A 16,521-nucleotide genomic window follows, 5' to 3' on the forward strand; every position below is an offset into this window, starting at 1 on the left:
CAGTTCTGAAAAAGAAACATACCGTTTTAATGTAGCAATTGAGCAGTACGAAACCGTCTGAATGTTGCTGTTGACCATTTTTTGCTTGGAAATGCTCTTGAGCTTGAAACACACACAACAAGACCGGTGTTAACTAGCGAAATGGTCGGCAGAGTGCCGACACCGCGAGTTTTGACTGGCACTTGCACATCTAAAACAACGTCGGAAAGTAACTCGTTCGGCTTTTGAGTCACATAAAGTATGTGTGATAATTTTGACGCCACTAGCTCTGCATGCTGTCATGCAATTTCTTTACCTCTCAGAAATGATTATGACATAAAAGTGAAGTACGTGACGAGTGTGACGTTAGGAAAACATTAGGCAGCATGGAGAGATTCTGTATGGGACCACCCAACCCAAACGAGTACTGTGTGACGTGCTATCCGGCAGGTATTCATCGAGGTAGCCGGCTAGCTCAGTCGGTAGAGTGTCAGACTCTTAATCCTAGGGTCGTGGGTTCGAGCCACACGCTGGCCGGAACGGAATTTTGTTCCGCTGCAGATGTAAATTACCGTTTTTCTGATTAAGGAGATATAATGGAAATAGCAACTTTAAACTTTGCCTACGTCTCTGTCAGTCACAAGGAAACTGTATTTTAATGTGAAGGTGATTTTGTAGACATGTGTGGAAGACATGTTCTGAAATGCAAGTGTTGTTGTTTGGAGAGCACATCGGTTACGTGTCAGATGTGTAGCCAAGCAGTAATGGGTCGCCATAGCTGCAAATATTAGCCGGTAATATGAAGTGTTGTCAGCTGAAGTCTGATGATGCAGACGACCGTAAGGACGAAGTACCCAAGAGTACCGCTAGGCCGCGCCCCTTTAGCTCAGTGGTAGAGCACTGCTCTAATAAACCAGTCATCGCACGTTCCATCCACACAGGAGAAAGATGAATTTTGGAAATCAGTTGCGCGTCGTGGCCGTATAGCAAACAGTATCTGTGATGACGAACAATTAGCGGCAGGCGTTTTTTTTAAGAATTACTCTCAGATGTGATTAAGGCGAATGGCGCAGATAAAGCATTTGCCAAAGCGGTACAGCATAAAGTGGGACGAGGCAGTCTGAATTACATTTTATAGATGTATTTCTCACATATCTCAGAGCCTGTCGTCGTCGTCGTCGTCGTCGTCGTCGTCGACGCCGCCGCCGCTTCTGCAGAACTAGCAAATGGCCATCGTAGCAAATGCGGCGAGGGACGCCCTGCCTTCGATTCCGAATGCACAAAGTGTGTGGTCTTGTTTCTCAGTCTATATTTGGTCGATCTAGTAAGAGGTTGAATGTAACGAATGGGGTGGGAAAGAGCAAGGGGCAGCGGCTTTGTAAAACGAAAACACAAATCCTCAGGGGTGTGAGCGTTTCAAGATGAGTCGTATACATGATATAGTTGGTCGTCAGTGACCATGTGGCCTAATGGATAAGGCGTCGGACTTCGGATCTGATGATTACAGGTTCGAATGTTGTCACGCTCGTTTTTTTCCAGTTCTGAAAAAGAAACATACCGTTTTAATGTAGCAATTGAGCAGTACGAAACCGTCTGAATGTTGCTGTTGACCATTTTTTGCTTGGAAATGCACTAGAGCTTGAAACACACACAACAAGACCGGTGTTAACTAGCGAAATGGTCGGCAGAGTGCCGACACCGCGAGTTTTGACTGGCACTTGCACATCTAAAACAACGTCGGAAAGTAACTCGTTCGGCTTTTGAGTCACATAAAGTATGTGTGTTAATTTTGACGCCACTAGCTCTGCATGCTGTCATGCAATTTCTTTACCTCTCAGAAATGATTATGACATAAAAGTGAAGTACGTGACGAGTGTGACGTTAGGAAAACATTAGGCAGCATGGAGAGATTCTGTATGGGACCACCCAACCCAAACGAGTACTGTGTGACGTGCTATCCGGCAGGTATTCACCGAGGTAGCCGGCTAGCTCAGTCACAGTCAGCCAGCGGCTGCGCTGGAGGTCGGACGTGCCGTGGTGTGTGCTGTGCTGCGTTAACTCCGCGTGGTAAGTCTCTGCTCTTGCTGCAACGCGTCGCTGTCTATAGTATTTGTGTAGACATGAAAAAGAATTAAGAGATGTCGCAACCGCAACGAAAAGATACTTTGAAATTCACGTTTGATCGCAACTTTGTCCGACCGAGGTCATTTGATGTTGAACAGTGGTTAGAGGATGATGTTAAAATAGGACTTGATGATATTATCGGCATACATTTCTCGATTATGAACAGTGTGGTTTTCGTGAAACTTGCCAGTCCAGAATTGTGTGAAAGGATAGTTCGATCTTGTGGTGGAATTCTGAAATTTAAACATGCTGACGGAAATGTTGGGGAGGTTACTGTTGCCCATGCTGGTCTAGGTATTCGGACCGTGCGAGTCTTTGAACTTCCCTTTGAAATTACAAGTGACCAGATAAATGCTGTTATTGCTCCATACGGGAAAGTTTTGAGTAATATTGCCGAACGGTGGTCTGCTGCACACAAATTCCCTGTTTTGAATGGTGTGCGCCAATTAAAAGTCGAATTGCAGAAGCACATTCCGTCGTTTATAAACGTCTGCGGATATAGAGCTGTTGTGATGTACGATGACCAACCGAAAACGTGTGCTGTCTGCAATTTACCAGGCCACGTTCGTGCAGAATGTGTTCAAAGGCGAGTGGCGCAACTGCCTGCCGGCGATGCCGTCAGACCCCCTGCTATGTCAACGCTGCCCGTGACATATGTCGCAGTAGCGCGCGGTTTTGCAAGTGCCACTGCGCCCCCCGAAGTTACTACGAATACCGACCCACAAGCAACCGACCAACCGACCGACTCAGGTGTAGCATCTGTAGACACTCAACCCTCCTGCGAAGACATATCTGCTCCTGCCCTTGTCGCCGTGGAATCGCCCAATGAGGCAATGGATACGGACGCGACCTCAGTCGCTTCGGGTAATGCTCCTCTGCATTCAGGAGCTTCTTTAGGAGGTATCAAAAGCGTATCAGGTGCACAGAAAACGGACTCGCCACCAGCCGTTTCTAGTGGTGCTCCTCCGAATCCTGCAGCTGCCTTAGGCACTGACCACAGCCCGTCAAGTGCACTGAAATCAGACCAGGCGTCAATCACTTCGAGTAGTGCTACTTTGCAACCTGAGGCTTCTTCAGGTACCGTCCAAAGTCCACCACGAGACGCATCTCCCAAGAAATCTAAAAAACGGAGGATCGCGCGTCAAGGTGCAGAGCAGACTGCACCACAACTGCGTGAACAGGCGAAGCAAATAGGGGGCAAAATACGTCAATCTGCATCTGAGAACTTGCAGTGCAATCAGCAGTCATCTAACGAAGACCCTGTGTCCTTGGATAGTACCACAGGTTCTGCCAGTTTGCCCTCCGATGACGTAGCAATTACCCGAACCGAAGATAAAAATCACCAGCAAACACCTGAATATAGTGCACCACTTAATGACGAACCGATGACAGGGCTGTCGAATCCGTGGGCAGACGATGTCGACGACACTACAAAGGAGGACGAAATTATGGACACCACAGGAACCGTTACAGTCACCACGATGGCCACACCACGAGATGACGTCGTCTTGAATGTCATCGCCGCGACGGATACTGTCCCAGACACGGAGAAGCCGACTGATCCCTTCCCAAGTCATGAATATTTCTAGTCTGAACGGTTTTACTGACTTGTGTCCACATGTCTCTCGTGTCAGATTTCTTAATGTTTTTTCGAAATGATATGTTGCCAGAGTTTTTCCTAATTACACTCCCGTCTTGGCTAACGTAGTTCCGTTGCAGGCCTATAAGATCGCTACGCTGAACATCAATAAAATTTGTAGCCCAGTTAATTTACAAAATTTAAAAGATTTCCTGTATGCAGCTGATGTGGACATTTTGTTTTTACAAGAAGTAACAAACATCGAACTTGACTTCATACAGGGGTATAATGCTATAGTCAATCCTGGAATTGGATGTGATTTGGGTACCGCATTTCTTTTCAAAGAGGGCGTCGTCATTACAGACGTAACAAAACTGCCTAACGGCAGAGGCATTGCCGGCACGCTTTATAACACCAGGATTATTAATGTCTATGCCCCATCTGGTTCTACCAATCGGTGCCAACGAGCACAGTTTTTTAAGGAGGGAATTGTTCCTTTGTTTGGTGTACACTGCACCCATACCATCCTTGGAGGCGATTTTAACAGTGTCATACATGCCAAAGACCAAACTCCGAACTACAACAAGTCGCCGGACCTGGAACGTATCGTCACCGACCTCCGTTTAACTGATTCGTGGGAGCAAACGCACGGCGCGGCACCCGGCTTTACCCACCTCACTAATCATTCAGCGAGCCGGTTGGATCGAATATATGTCTCGCCCAATCTGAAACACCGCATCCTGCAGTCTGAAGTTTGGCCAACCGTTTTTTCGGACCACGCTGCATATATATGCACATTAAATTTGGAACGACAAGGAACCTGTCGATATAAAGGGCCATGGAAACTTAATGTTTCACACTTAAAAGATCCTGCCTGTCGAGAAGCCTTTCTCACCATTTGGAGAGCCTGCGAGACCAAACTCGTCTCTTACCACTCGACTTTGGATTGGTGGCTCAAATGCGCCAAACCTCAGATCCGGAGATGTTTCATCAACTACTCCCGGGAGAAGAGCTTTTGGCGGAAAAGAACGATAGAATTTTACTTTCATTGTCTCCGAGAACTCTACCTGCAAGGTGCTACAGCTATTGGGAACCATGGGAGAATTAAAAAAATCCAGGCAAAAATACTGACATTAAGGCGACAACAGCTTGAAGGATACCAAATAAGGTCAAGAGCAGAGACTGTGGCGCAAAAAGAAGCCACTTCGGTATATCATGTGATTCGTGAAACTAAACGAGGATTCCGCAAAATACTGACGGAGCTTAAAACTGATAATGGAACCACCTTGACAATGCACAACGACATAAAAGCAGAAATACTAACCCATTTCGACAACTTGTTTTCACATAAAGAGGTAGACGAAAAAGCACAGGACGATTTACTGACCCACCTGCAAGGACGCGTTGGTAACGCGTACGCGGAAGCTCTAATAGCGGAGGCGACCGAAGACGATGTACACTATGCTGTCTATCAAAGTGCAAAAAATAAATCCCCTGGAGCTGACGGCATACCAGCAGAATTTTATCAAGTCTTCTGGGAACATATAAAACATAGAATTACATGCATCTGTAATGAACTTCTGAACCTCAATAAGGAGATACCGAAAGATTTTCGCGAAGGTATGATAGTGTTAATCGCAAAAAAATCGGCTGGCAAGAAAATTGGAAATTTGAGACCAATCACTCTGCTGAACAGTGACTATAAAATTTTTTCGCGGCTCTTAGCCCACAGACTTAAAAATGTAATGGCCAGCGTCACCGGCCCATATCAGTCTAGCGTGGGCAAGGGTAGGAAAATTCAGCAGACGCTGTCCGACTACCGCGACATCATTTCAATAGCAGAAGTATGTCGACTAAAATGTGCCATCGTGTCGTTAGATTTCGATAAAGCCTTCGACAGGATCAGCCACTCCTACCTCCTGAAAACGATAGGCGCAATGGGTTTTCCGCCGAGATTCGTTGACCTCATACGACGTTTGGTAACGAATAACTCCTCCAGAATCATCATAAATGGACAGCCTAGCCGGCCAGTCGAGATCGCATGTTCCGTCAGGCAAGGTTGTCCGTTGTCCATGGCACTTTTTGCCATGGCCATCGAACCTTTGCTCGCTACCTTGACTCAGCGGTTACAAGGATTGCAAATACGAGGAAACAAAATAATATGTAAAGCTTATGCGGACGATGTTGGGTTTCTCGTTATGAATGTAGCGGAAGTCGAGACGGCAATGCACATAATAGAAAAATACGAACGAGCGTCAGCCGCGAGGTTAAACAAAACCAAGTCCGGCATATTCAATATCGGAAGTGGCATTGGCATGCGCACACACGGTCAGTTACGTGAGCTAACAGCCTTGAAGTGTCTCGGCATTGATTTCCGAAAAAATATACGTCAAACTATTGCGGCCAACTATAGACAAGTACTAACTACCATACGAGCTAGTGTACGGACACATAGTATTCGACAGTTAAATGAAATTCAGAGAGTGTCTTTAGCGAACGTCTCTATTACTTCCAAAGTCAATTACGTCGCCCAGATACTGCCAATACCCGCCGGCATCGCCAAACAAATTATGTCAGCAATAGGCTATTTTGTGAGCCGTGGCCACATATTTAAAATCCAGTATGACACTCTGACGCTCGCCACTAATAATGGCGGCTTAAACTTAACGAATGTTACTAAAAAGTCGCAGGCTCTGTACATCTCCAATACGTTTCAACAATGGAGACAATCCGGCAGCTGTATCGCCGCGCACTTGCTATCTGAAATAGCTCCAGATGACCTCTCTCCGCCCATTAATGTGCAGCACATACCGAGCGGACTTTACCATTTACGATGGTTTTTAATAGAATATAGCTACCTACATTCAAGAATTCCGGAAAAAGACATGACAAACGTAAAAGAAATATATGGCAAATTGATGGGAGAAAAGAAGAACAACAAAATAGAACAAAACTATCCATGTTCTAACTGGAAAGTGATATGGGGAAATATTCATAACCGTAACTTAGCTACTCATCTAAAAGCAACATGGTACTTTGTTGTAAATAGGAAAGTTGCAACAAACTCGAAACTTCATACGATCCACTTAGCGGATTCGCCTTTGTGTGCAACTTGTAGTTTAATTGATAACGAAGAACATCGTTTCGTGTGTGACAAGGTTAAAGATATCTGGCTGAATGTCCGACGAAAGCTGGCACTCATCCTTCGAACGTCACCTAACGCTATAACGCCTGCGGACTTTTTGACACCGGATGATGTACCCTTTCCTAAAACGAAACGCAACGCAGTCAATTGGCTGAAAGCGCCAACGGTACATTACCTCTTCACGAAGGAAGAGAAAAGCCAAGAGGATTTTTGGATCTCTCTGCTAACTGAGCATCACATGTTACTGAAGACTAGTAAATATAAAGAAACATACGCAAATTTTTTAATCAAGACCTTGATGTAAAAGAATTAACAAGAAATATCTGCGGACACAGAAGACAAACGTAAGAGAGTGTTCACCACTACTAACTTACTTTACAATCGTGGGGAAAAAAAAAAAAAAAAAAAAAAAAATTATTTTAGTTTTTACCGGAATTGCCGTTCTTTGAGTTCAACGTTTATTAATTTATTTTTCAAGAAGCCATTATAAATAGTTGCTTCTCACCGAATATGGTTTTTTTTAAGCATTTTTAGAGAGAAGAGGTAGTTTCGGAATGCCCTCTGACGTTTCTTTGTCAAGGAAGCCTATTTGCTTTAAGTGTGACAACAAAAAACAGCGATGAAGAAGGAAACAAACTGAACATAACTTCTGTTTCTACCTACTGAAGACTTCATTCTTTTTTCACATTATCAATAAGCCCAAAGAAGGGGTACATTAGTTTCTCCACGATAAAGGGATTACCCTTGTCTCATCAGTTTATGGTTATGTACATGGCGTGAGAAGCCGACGCCGATGAAGGCGAATTATGGAGTGCGCAAGGATGGGCTAAAAGGGGTGATGGGAGGACCAACCAAAAAAAAAAGAAGAAAAAAAAAAATAAATAATTAAAAATAAAAAAAAAAAAGTGGTAGAGCACTGCTCTAATAAACCAGGCATCGGACGTTCCATCCACACAGGTGAAAGATGAATTTTGGAAATCAGTTGCGCGTCGTGGCCGTATAGCAAACAGTATCTGTGATGACGAACAATTAGCGACAGGCGTTTTTTTTAAGAATTACTCTCAGATGTGATTAAGGCGAATGACGCAGGTAAAGCATTTGCCAAAGCGGTACAGCATAAAGTGGGACGAGGCAGTCTGAATTACATTTTATAGATGTATTTCTCACATATCTCAGAGCCTGTCGTCGTCGTCGTCGTCGTCGTCGTCGTCGTCGTCGTCGTCGTCGTCGCCGCCGCCGCTTCTGCAGAACTAGCAAATGGCCATCGTAGCAAATGGGGCGAGGGACGCCCTGCCTTCGATTCCGAATGCACAAAGTGTGTGGTCTTGGGAAAGAGCAAGGGGCAGCGGCTTTGTAAAACGAAATCACAAAACCTCAGGGGTGTGAGCGTTTCGAGATGAGTCGTATACATGATATAGTCAGTGACCATGTGGCCTAATGGATAAGGCGTCGGACTTCGGATCTGATGATTACAGGTTCGAATGTTGTCACGCTCGTTTGTTTCCAGTTCTGAAAAAGAAACATACCGTTTTAATGTAGCAATTGAGCAGTACGAAACCGTCTGAATGTTGCTGTTGACCATTTTTTGCTTGGAAATGCTCTTGAGCTTGAAACACATACAACAAGACCGGTGTTAACTAGCGAAATGGTCGGCAGAGTGCCGACACCGCGAGTTTTGACTGGCACTTGCACATCTAAAACAACGTCGGAAAGTAACTCGTTCGGCTTTTGAGTCACATAAAGTATGTGTGTTAATTTTGACGCCACTACCTCTGCATGCTGTCATGCAATTTCTTTACCTCTCAGAAATGATTATGACATAAAAGTGAAGTACGTGACGAGTGTGACGTTAGGAAAACATTAGGCAGCATGGAGAGATTCTGTATGGGACCACCCAACCCAAACGAGTACTGTGTGACGTGCTATCCGGCAGGTATTCACCGAGGTAGCCGGCTAGTTCAGTCGGTAGAGTGTCAGACTCTTAATCCTAGGGTCGTGGTGTCGAGCCACACGCTGGGCGGAACGAAATTTTGTTCCGCTGCAGATGTAAATTACCGTTTTTCTGATTAAGGAGATGTAATGGAAATAGCAACTTTAAACTTTGCCTACGTCTCTGTCAGTCACAAGGAAACTGTATTTGAATGTGAAGGTGATTTTGTAGACATGTGTGGAAGACATGTTCTGAAATGCAAGTGTTGTTGTTTGGAGAGCACATCGGTTACGTGTCAGATGTGTAGCCAAGCAGTAATGTGTCGCCATAGCTGCAAATATTAGCCGGTAATATGAAGTGTTGTCAGCTGAAGTCTGATGATGCAGACGACCGTAAAGACGAAGTACCCAAGAGTACCGCTAGGCCGCGCCTCTTTAGCTCAGTGGTAGAGCACTGCTCTAATAAACCAGGCATCGGACGTTCCATCCGCACAGGAGAAAGGTGAATTTTGGAAATCATTTGCGCGTCGTGGAAGTATAGCAAACAGTATCTGTGATGTCGAACAATTAGCGACAGGCGTTTTTTTTAAGAATTACTCTCAGATGTGATTAAGGCGAATGGCGCAGATAAAGCATTTGCCAAAGCGGTACAGCATAAAGTGGGACGAGGCAGTCTGAATAACATTTTATAGATGTATTTCTCACATATCTCAGAGCCTCTCGCGGTCGTCGTCGTCGTCGTCGTCGCCGCCGCTTCTGCAGAAGTAGCAAATGGCCATCGAAGCAAATGCGGCGAGGGACGCCCTGCCTTCGATTCCGAATGCACAAAGTTTGTGGTCTTGTTTCTCAGTCTATATTTGGTCGGTCTCGTAAGAGGTTGAATGTAACGAATGGGTGGGAAAGAGCAAGGGGCAGCGGCTTTGTAAAACGAAAACACAAATCCTCAGGGGTGTGAGCGTTTCGAGACGAGTCGTATACAAGATACAGTTGGTCGTCAGTGACCATGTGGCCTAATGGATAAGGCGTCGGACTTCGGATCTGATGATTACAGGTTCGAATGTTGTCACGCTCGTTTTTTTCCAGTTCTGAAAAAGAAACATACCGTTTTAATGTAGCAATTGAGCAGTACGAAACCGTCTGAATGTTGCTGTTGACCATTTTTTGCTTGGAAATGCTCTTGAGCTTGAAACACACACAACAAGACCGGTGTTAACTAGCGAAATGGTCGGCAGAGTGCCGACACCGCGAGTTTTGACTGGCACTTGCACATCTAAAACAACGTCGGAAAGTAACTCGTTCGGCTTTTGAGTCACATAAAGTATGTGTGTTAATTTTGACGCCACTAGCTCTGCATGCTGTCATGCAATTTCTTTACCTCTCAGAAATGATTATGACATAAAAGTGAAGTACGTGACGAGTGTGACGTTAGGAAAACATTAGATAGCATGGAAAGATTCTGTATGGGACCACCCAACCCAAACGAGTACTGTGTGACGTGCTATCCGGCAGGTATTCACCGAGGTAGCCGTCTAGCTCAGTCGGCAGAGTGTCAGACTCTTAATCCTAGGGTCGTGGGGTCGAGCCACACGCTGGGCGGAACGGAATTTTGTTCCGCTGCAGATGTAAATTACCGTTTTTCTGATTAAGGAGATGTAATGAAAATAGCAACTTTAAACTTTGCCTACGTCTCTGTCAGTCACAAGGAAACTGTATTTGAATGAGAAGGTGATTTTGTAGACATGTGTGGAAGACATGTTCTGAAATGCAAGTGTTGTTGTTTGGAGAGCACATCGGTTACGTGTCAGATGTGTAGCCAAGCAGTAATGGGTCGCCATAGCTGCAAATATTAGCCGGTAATATGAAGTGTTGTCAGCTGAAGTCTGATGATGCAGACGACCGTAAGGACGAAGTACCCAAGAGTACCGCCAGGCCGCGCCTCTTTAGCCCAATGGTAGAGCACTGCTCTAATAAACCAGGCATCGGACGTTCCATCCACACAGGAGAAAGATGAATTTTGGAAATCAGTTGCGCGTCGTGGCCGTATAGCAAACAGTATCTGTGATGACGAACAATTAGCGACAGGCGTTTTTTTTAAGAATTACTCTCAGATGTGATTAAGGCGAATGGCGCAGATAAAGCATTTGCCAAAGCGGTACAGCATAAAGTGGGACGAATCAGTCTGAATTACATTTTATAGATGTATTTCTCACATATCTCAGAGCCTCTCGCGGTCGTCGTCGTCGTCGACGTCGTCGTCGTCGTCGTCGCCGCCGCCGCTTCTGCAGAAGTAGCAATAGGCCATCGTAGCAAATGCGGCGAGGGACGCCCTGCCTTCGATTCCGAATGCACAAAGTGTGTGGTCTTGTTTCTCAGTCTATATTTGGTCGGTCTCGTAAGAGGTTGAATGTAACGAATGGGTGGGAAAGAGCAAGGGGCAGCGGCTGTGTAAAACGAAAACACAAATCCTCAGGGGTGTGAGCGTTTCGAGATGAGTCGTATACATGATATAGTTGGTCGTCAGTGACCATGTGGCCTAATGGATAAGGCGTCGGACTTCGGATCTGATGATTACAGGTTCGAATGTTGTCACACTCGTTTTTTTCCACTTCTGAAAAAGAAACATACCGTTTTAATGTAGCAATTGAGCAGTACGAAACCGTCTGAATGTTGCTGTTGACCATTTTTTGCTTGGAAATGCTCTTGAGCTTGAAACACATACAACAAGACCGGTGTTAACTAGCGAAATGGTCGGCAGAGTGCCGACACCGCGAGTTTTGACTGGCACTTGCACATCTAAAACAACGTCGGAAAGTAACTCGTTCGGCTTTTGAGTCACATAAAGTATGTGTGTTAATTTTGACGCCACTACCTCTGCATGCTGTCATGCAATTTCTTTACCTCTCAGAAATGATTATGACATAAAAGTGAAGTACGTGACGAGTGTGACGTTAGGAAAACATTAGGCAGCATGGAGAGATTCTGTATGGGACCACCCAACCCAAACGAGTACTGTGTGACGTGCTATCCGGCAGGTATTCACCGAGGTAGCCGGCTAGTTCAGTCGGTAGAGTGTCAGACTCTTAATCCTAGGGTCGTGGTGTCGAGCCACACGCTGGGCGGAACGAAATTTTGTTCCGCTGCAGATGTAAATTACCGTTTTTCTGATTAAGGAGATGTAATGGAAATAGCAACTTTAAACTTTGCCTACGTCTCTGTCAGTCACAAGGAAACTGTATTTGAATGTGAAGGTGATTTTGTAGACATGTGTGGAAGACATGTTCTGAAATGCAAGTGTTGTTGTTTGGAGAGCACATCGGTTACGTGTCAGATGTGTAGCCAAGCAGTAATGTGTCGCCATAGCTGCAAATATTAGCCGGTAATATGAAGTGTTGTCAGCTGAAGTCTGATGATGCAGACGACCGTAAGGACGAAGTACCCAAGAGTACCGCTAGGCCGCGCCTCTTTAGCTCAGTGGTAGAGCACTGCTCTAATAAACCAGGCATTGGACGTTCCATCCGCACAGGAGAAAGGTGAATTTTGGAAATCATTTGCGCGTCGTGGAAGTATAGCAAACAGTATCTGTGATGACGAACAATTAGCGACAGGCGTTTTTTTTAAGAATTACTCTCAGATGTGATTAAGGCGAATGGCGCAGATAAAGCATTTGCCAAAGCGGTACAGCATAAAGTGGGACGAGTCAGTCTGAATTACATTTTATAGATGTATTTCTCACATATCTCAGAGCCTCTCGCGGTCGTCGTCGTCGTCGTCGTCGTCGTCGTCGTCGCCGCCGCCGCCGCCACTTCTGCAGAAGTAGCAAATGGCCATCGTAGCAAATGCGGCGAGGGACGCCCTGCCTTCGATTCCGAATGCACAAAGTGTGTGGTCTTGTTTCTCAGTCTATATTTGGTCGGTCTCGTAAGAGGTTGAATGTAACGAATGGGTGGGAAAGAGCAAGGGGCAGCGGCTTTGTAAAACGAAAACACAAATCCTCAGGGGTGTGAGCGTTTCGAGATGAGTCGTATACATGATATAGTTTGACATCAGTGACCATGTGGCCTAATGGATAAGGCGTTGGACTTCGGATCTGCTGATTACAGGTTCGAATGTTGTCACGCTCGTTTTTTTCCAGTTCTGAAAAAGAAACATACCGTTTTAATGTAGCAATTGAGCAGTACGAAACCGTCTGAATGTTGCTGTTGACCATTTTTTGCTTGGAAATGCTCTTGAGCTTGAAACACACACAACAAGACCGGTGTTAACTAGCGAAATGGTCGGCAGAGTGCCGACACCGCGAGTTTTGACTGGCACTTGCACATCTAAAATAACGTCGGAAAGTAACTCGTTCGGCTTTTGAGTCACATAAAGTATGTGTGTTAATTTTGACGCCACTAGCTCTGCATGCTGTCATGCAATTTCTTTACCTCTCAGAAATGATTATGACATAAAAGTGAAGTGCGTGACGAGTGTGACGTTAGGAAAACATTAGATAGCATGGAGAGATTCTGTATGGGACCACCCAACCCAAACGAGTACTGTGTGACGTGCTATCCGGCAGGTATTCACCGAGGTAGCCGGCTAGCTCAGTCGGCAGAGTGTCAGACTCATAATCCTACGGTCGTGGGTTCGAGCCACACGCTGGGCGGAACGGAATTTTGTTCCGCTGCAGATGTAAATTACCGTTTTTCTGATTAAGGAGATGTAATGAAAATAGCAACTTTAAACTTTGCCTACGTCTCTGTCAGTCACAAGGAAACTGTATTTGAATGAGAAGGTGATTTTGTAGACATGTGTGGAAGACATGTTCTGAAATGCAGGTGTTGTTGTTTGGAGAGCACTTCGGTTACGTGTCAGATGTGTAGCCAAGCAGTAATGGGTCGCCATAGCTGCAAATATTAGCCGGTAATATGAAGTGTTGTCAGCTGAAGTCTGATGATGCAGACGACCGTAAGGACGAAGTACCCAAGAGTACCGCCAGGCCGCGCCTCTTTAGCTCAGTGGTAGAGCACTGCTCTAATAAACCAGGCATCGGACGTTCCATCCACACAGGAGAAATATGAATTTTGAAAATCAGTTGCGCGTCGTGGCCGTATAGCAAACAGTATCTTTGATGACGAACAATTAGCGACAGGCGTTTTTTTAAAGAATTACTCTCAGATGTGATTAAGGCGAATGGCGCAGATAAAGCATTTGCCAAAGCGGTACAGCATAAAGTGGGACGAGGCAGTCTGAATTAAATTCTATAGATGTATTTCTCACATATCTCAGAGCCTCTCGCGGTCGTCGTTGTCGTCGTCGTCGTCGTCGTCGCCGCCGCCGCCGCCGGTTCTGCAGAAGTAGCAAATGGCCATCGTAGCAAATGCGGCGAGGGACTCCCTGCCTTCGATTCCGAATGCACAAAGTGTGTGGTCTTGTTTCTCAGTCTATATTTGGTCGGTCTCGTAAGAGGTTGAATGTAACGAATGGGTGGGAAAGAGCAAGGGGCAGCGGCTTTGTAAAACGAAAACACAAATCCTCAGGGGTGTGAGCGTTTCGAGATGAGTCGTATACATGATATAGTTGGTCGTCAGTGACCATGTGGCCTAATGGATAAGGCGTCGGACTGCGGATCTGATGATTACAGGTTCGAATGTTGTCACGCTCGTTTTTTTCCAGTTCTGAAAAAGAAACATACCGATTTAATGTAGCAATTGAGCAGTACGAAACCGTCTGAATGTTGCTGTTGACCATTTTTTGCTTCGAAATGCTCTTGAGCTTGAAACACACACAACAAGACCGGTGTTAACTAGCGAAATGGTCCTCAGAGTGCCGACACCGCGAGTTTTGACTGGCACTTGCACATCTAAAACAACGTCGGAAAGTAACTCGTTCGGCTTTTGAGTCGCATAAAGTATGTGTGTTAATTTTGACGCCACTTGCTCTGCATGCTGTCATGTAATTTCTTTACCTCTCAGAAATGATTATGACTTAAAAGTGAGTACGTGACGAGTGTGACGTTAGGAAAACATTAGGCAGCATGGAGAGATTCTGTATGGGACCACCCAACCCAAACGAGTACTGTGTGACGTGCTATCCGGCAGGTATTCACCGAGGTAGCCGGCTAGCTCAGTCGGTAGAGCGTCAGACTGTTAATCCTATGGTCGTGGGTTCGAGCCACACCCTGGGCGGAACGGAATTTTGTTCCGCTGCAGATGTAAATTACCGTTTTTCTGATTAAGGAGATGTAATGGAAATAGCAACTTTAAACTTTGCCTACGTGTCTGTCAGTCACAAGGAAACTGTATTTGAATGTGAAGGTGATTTTGTAGACATGTGTGGAAGACATGTTCTGAAATGCAAGTGTTGTTGTTTGGAGAGCACATCGGTTACGTGTCAGATGTGTAGCCAAGCAGTAATGGGTCGCCATAGCTGCAAATATTAGCCGGTAATATGAAGTGTTGTCAGCTGAAGTCTGATGATGCAGACGACCGTAAGGACGAAGTACCCAAGAGTACCGCTAGGCCGCGCTTCTTTAGCTCAGTGGTAGAGCACTGCTCTAATAAACCAGGCATCGGACGTTCCATCCACACAGGAGAAAGATGAATTTTGGAAATCAGTTGCGCGTCGTGGCCGTATAGCAAACAGTATCTGTGATGACGAACAATTAGCGACAGGCGTTTTTTTTAAGAATTACTCTCAGATGTGATTAAGGCGAATGGCGCAGATAAAGCATTTGCCAAAGCGGTACAGCATAAAGTGGGACGAGGCAGTCGGAATTACATTTTATAGATGTATTTCTCACATATCTCGTCGTCGTCGTCGTCGTCGTCGTCGTCGTCGTCGTCGTCGTCGTCGTCGCCGCCGCCGCTTTTGCAGAACTAGCAAATGGCCATCGTAGCAAATGCGGCGAGGGACGCCCTGCCTTCGATTCCGAATGCACAAAGTGTGTGGTTTTGTTTCTCAGTCTATATTTGGTCGGTCTCGTAAGAGGTTGAATGTAACGAATGGGTGGGAAAGAGCAAGGGGCAGCGGCTTTGTAAAACGAAAACACAAATCCTCAGGGGTGTGAGCGTTTCGAGATGAGTCGTATACATGATATAGTTGGTCGTCAGTGACCATGTGGCCTAACGGATAAGGCGTCGGACTTCGGATCTGATGATTACAGGTTCGAATGTTGTCACGCTCGTTTTTTTCCAGTTCTGAAAAAGAAACATACCGTTTTAATGTAGCAATTGAGCAGTACGAAACCGTCTGAATGTTGCTGTTGACCATTTTTTGCTTGGAAATGCTCTTGAGCTTGAAACACACACAACAAGACCGGTGTTAACTAGCGAAATGGTCTTCAGAGTGCCGACACCACGAGTTTTGACTGGCACTTGCACATCTAAAACAACGTCGGAATGTAACTCGTTCGGCTTTTGAGTCACATAAAGTATGTGTGTTAATTTTGATGCCACTAGCTCTGCATGCTGTCATGCAATTTCTTTACCTCTCAGAAATGATTATGACATAAAAGTGAAGTACGTGACGTGTGTGACGTTAGGAAAACATTAGGCAGCATGGAGAGATTCTGTATGGGACCACCCAACCCAAACGAGTACTGTGTGATGTGCTATCCGGCAGGTATTCACCGAGGTAGCCGGCTAGCTCAGTCGGTAGAGTGTCAGACTCTTAATGCTAGGGTCGTGGGTTCAAGACACACGCTGGGCGGAAAGGAATTTTGTTCCGCTGCAGATGTAAATTACCGTTTTTCTGATTAAGGAGATGTAATGGAAATAGCAACTTT

General features: G+C 45.5%; 1 non-coding gene across 1 annotated transcript; it reads left to right on the top strand.

Moving 5' to 3' along the window:
* The first annotated feature begins 443 nt into the window (after positions 1–443).
* On the top strand, positions 444–516 carry Trnak-cuu (transfer RNA lysine (anticodon CUU)). Its single transcript has one exon. It is a non-coding gene; the product is annotated as a tRNA-Lys (tRNA).
* The last annotated feature ends 16,005 nt before the right edge of the window (positions 517–16,521 follow it).

Source organism: Schistocerca gregaria, chromosome 7, assembly GCF_023897955.1.
Source record: "Schistocerca gregaria isolate iqSchGreg1 chromosome 7, iqSchGreg1.2, whole genome shotgun sequence".
NCBI lineage: Eukaryota > Metazoa > Arthropoda > Insecta > Orthoptera > Acrididae > Schistocerca > Schistocerca gregaria.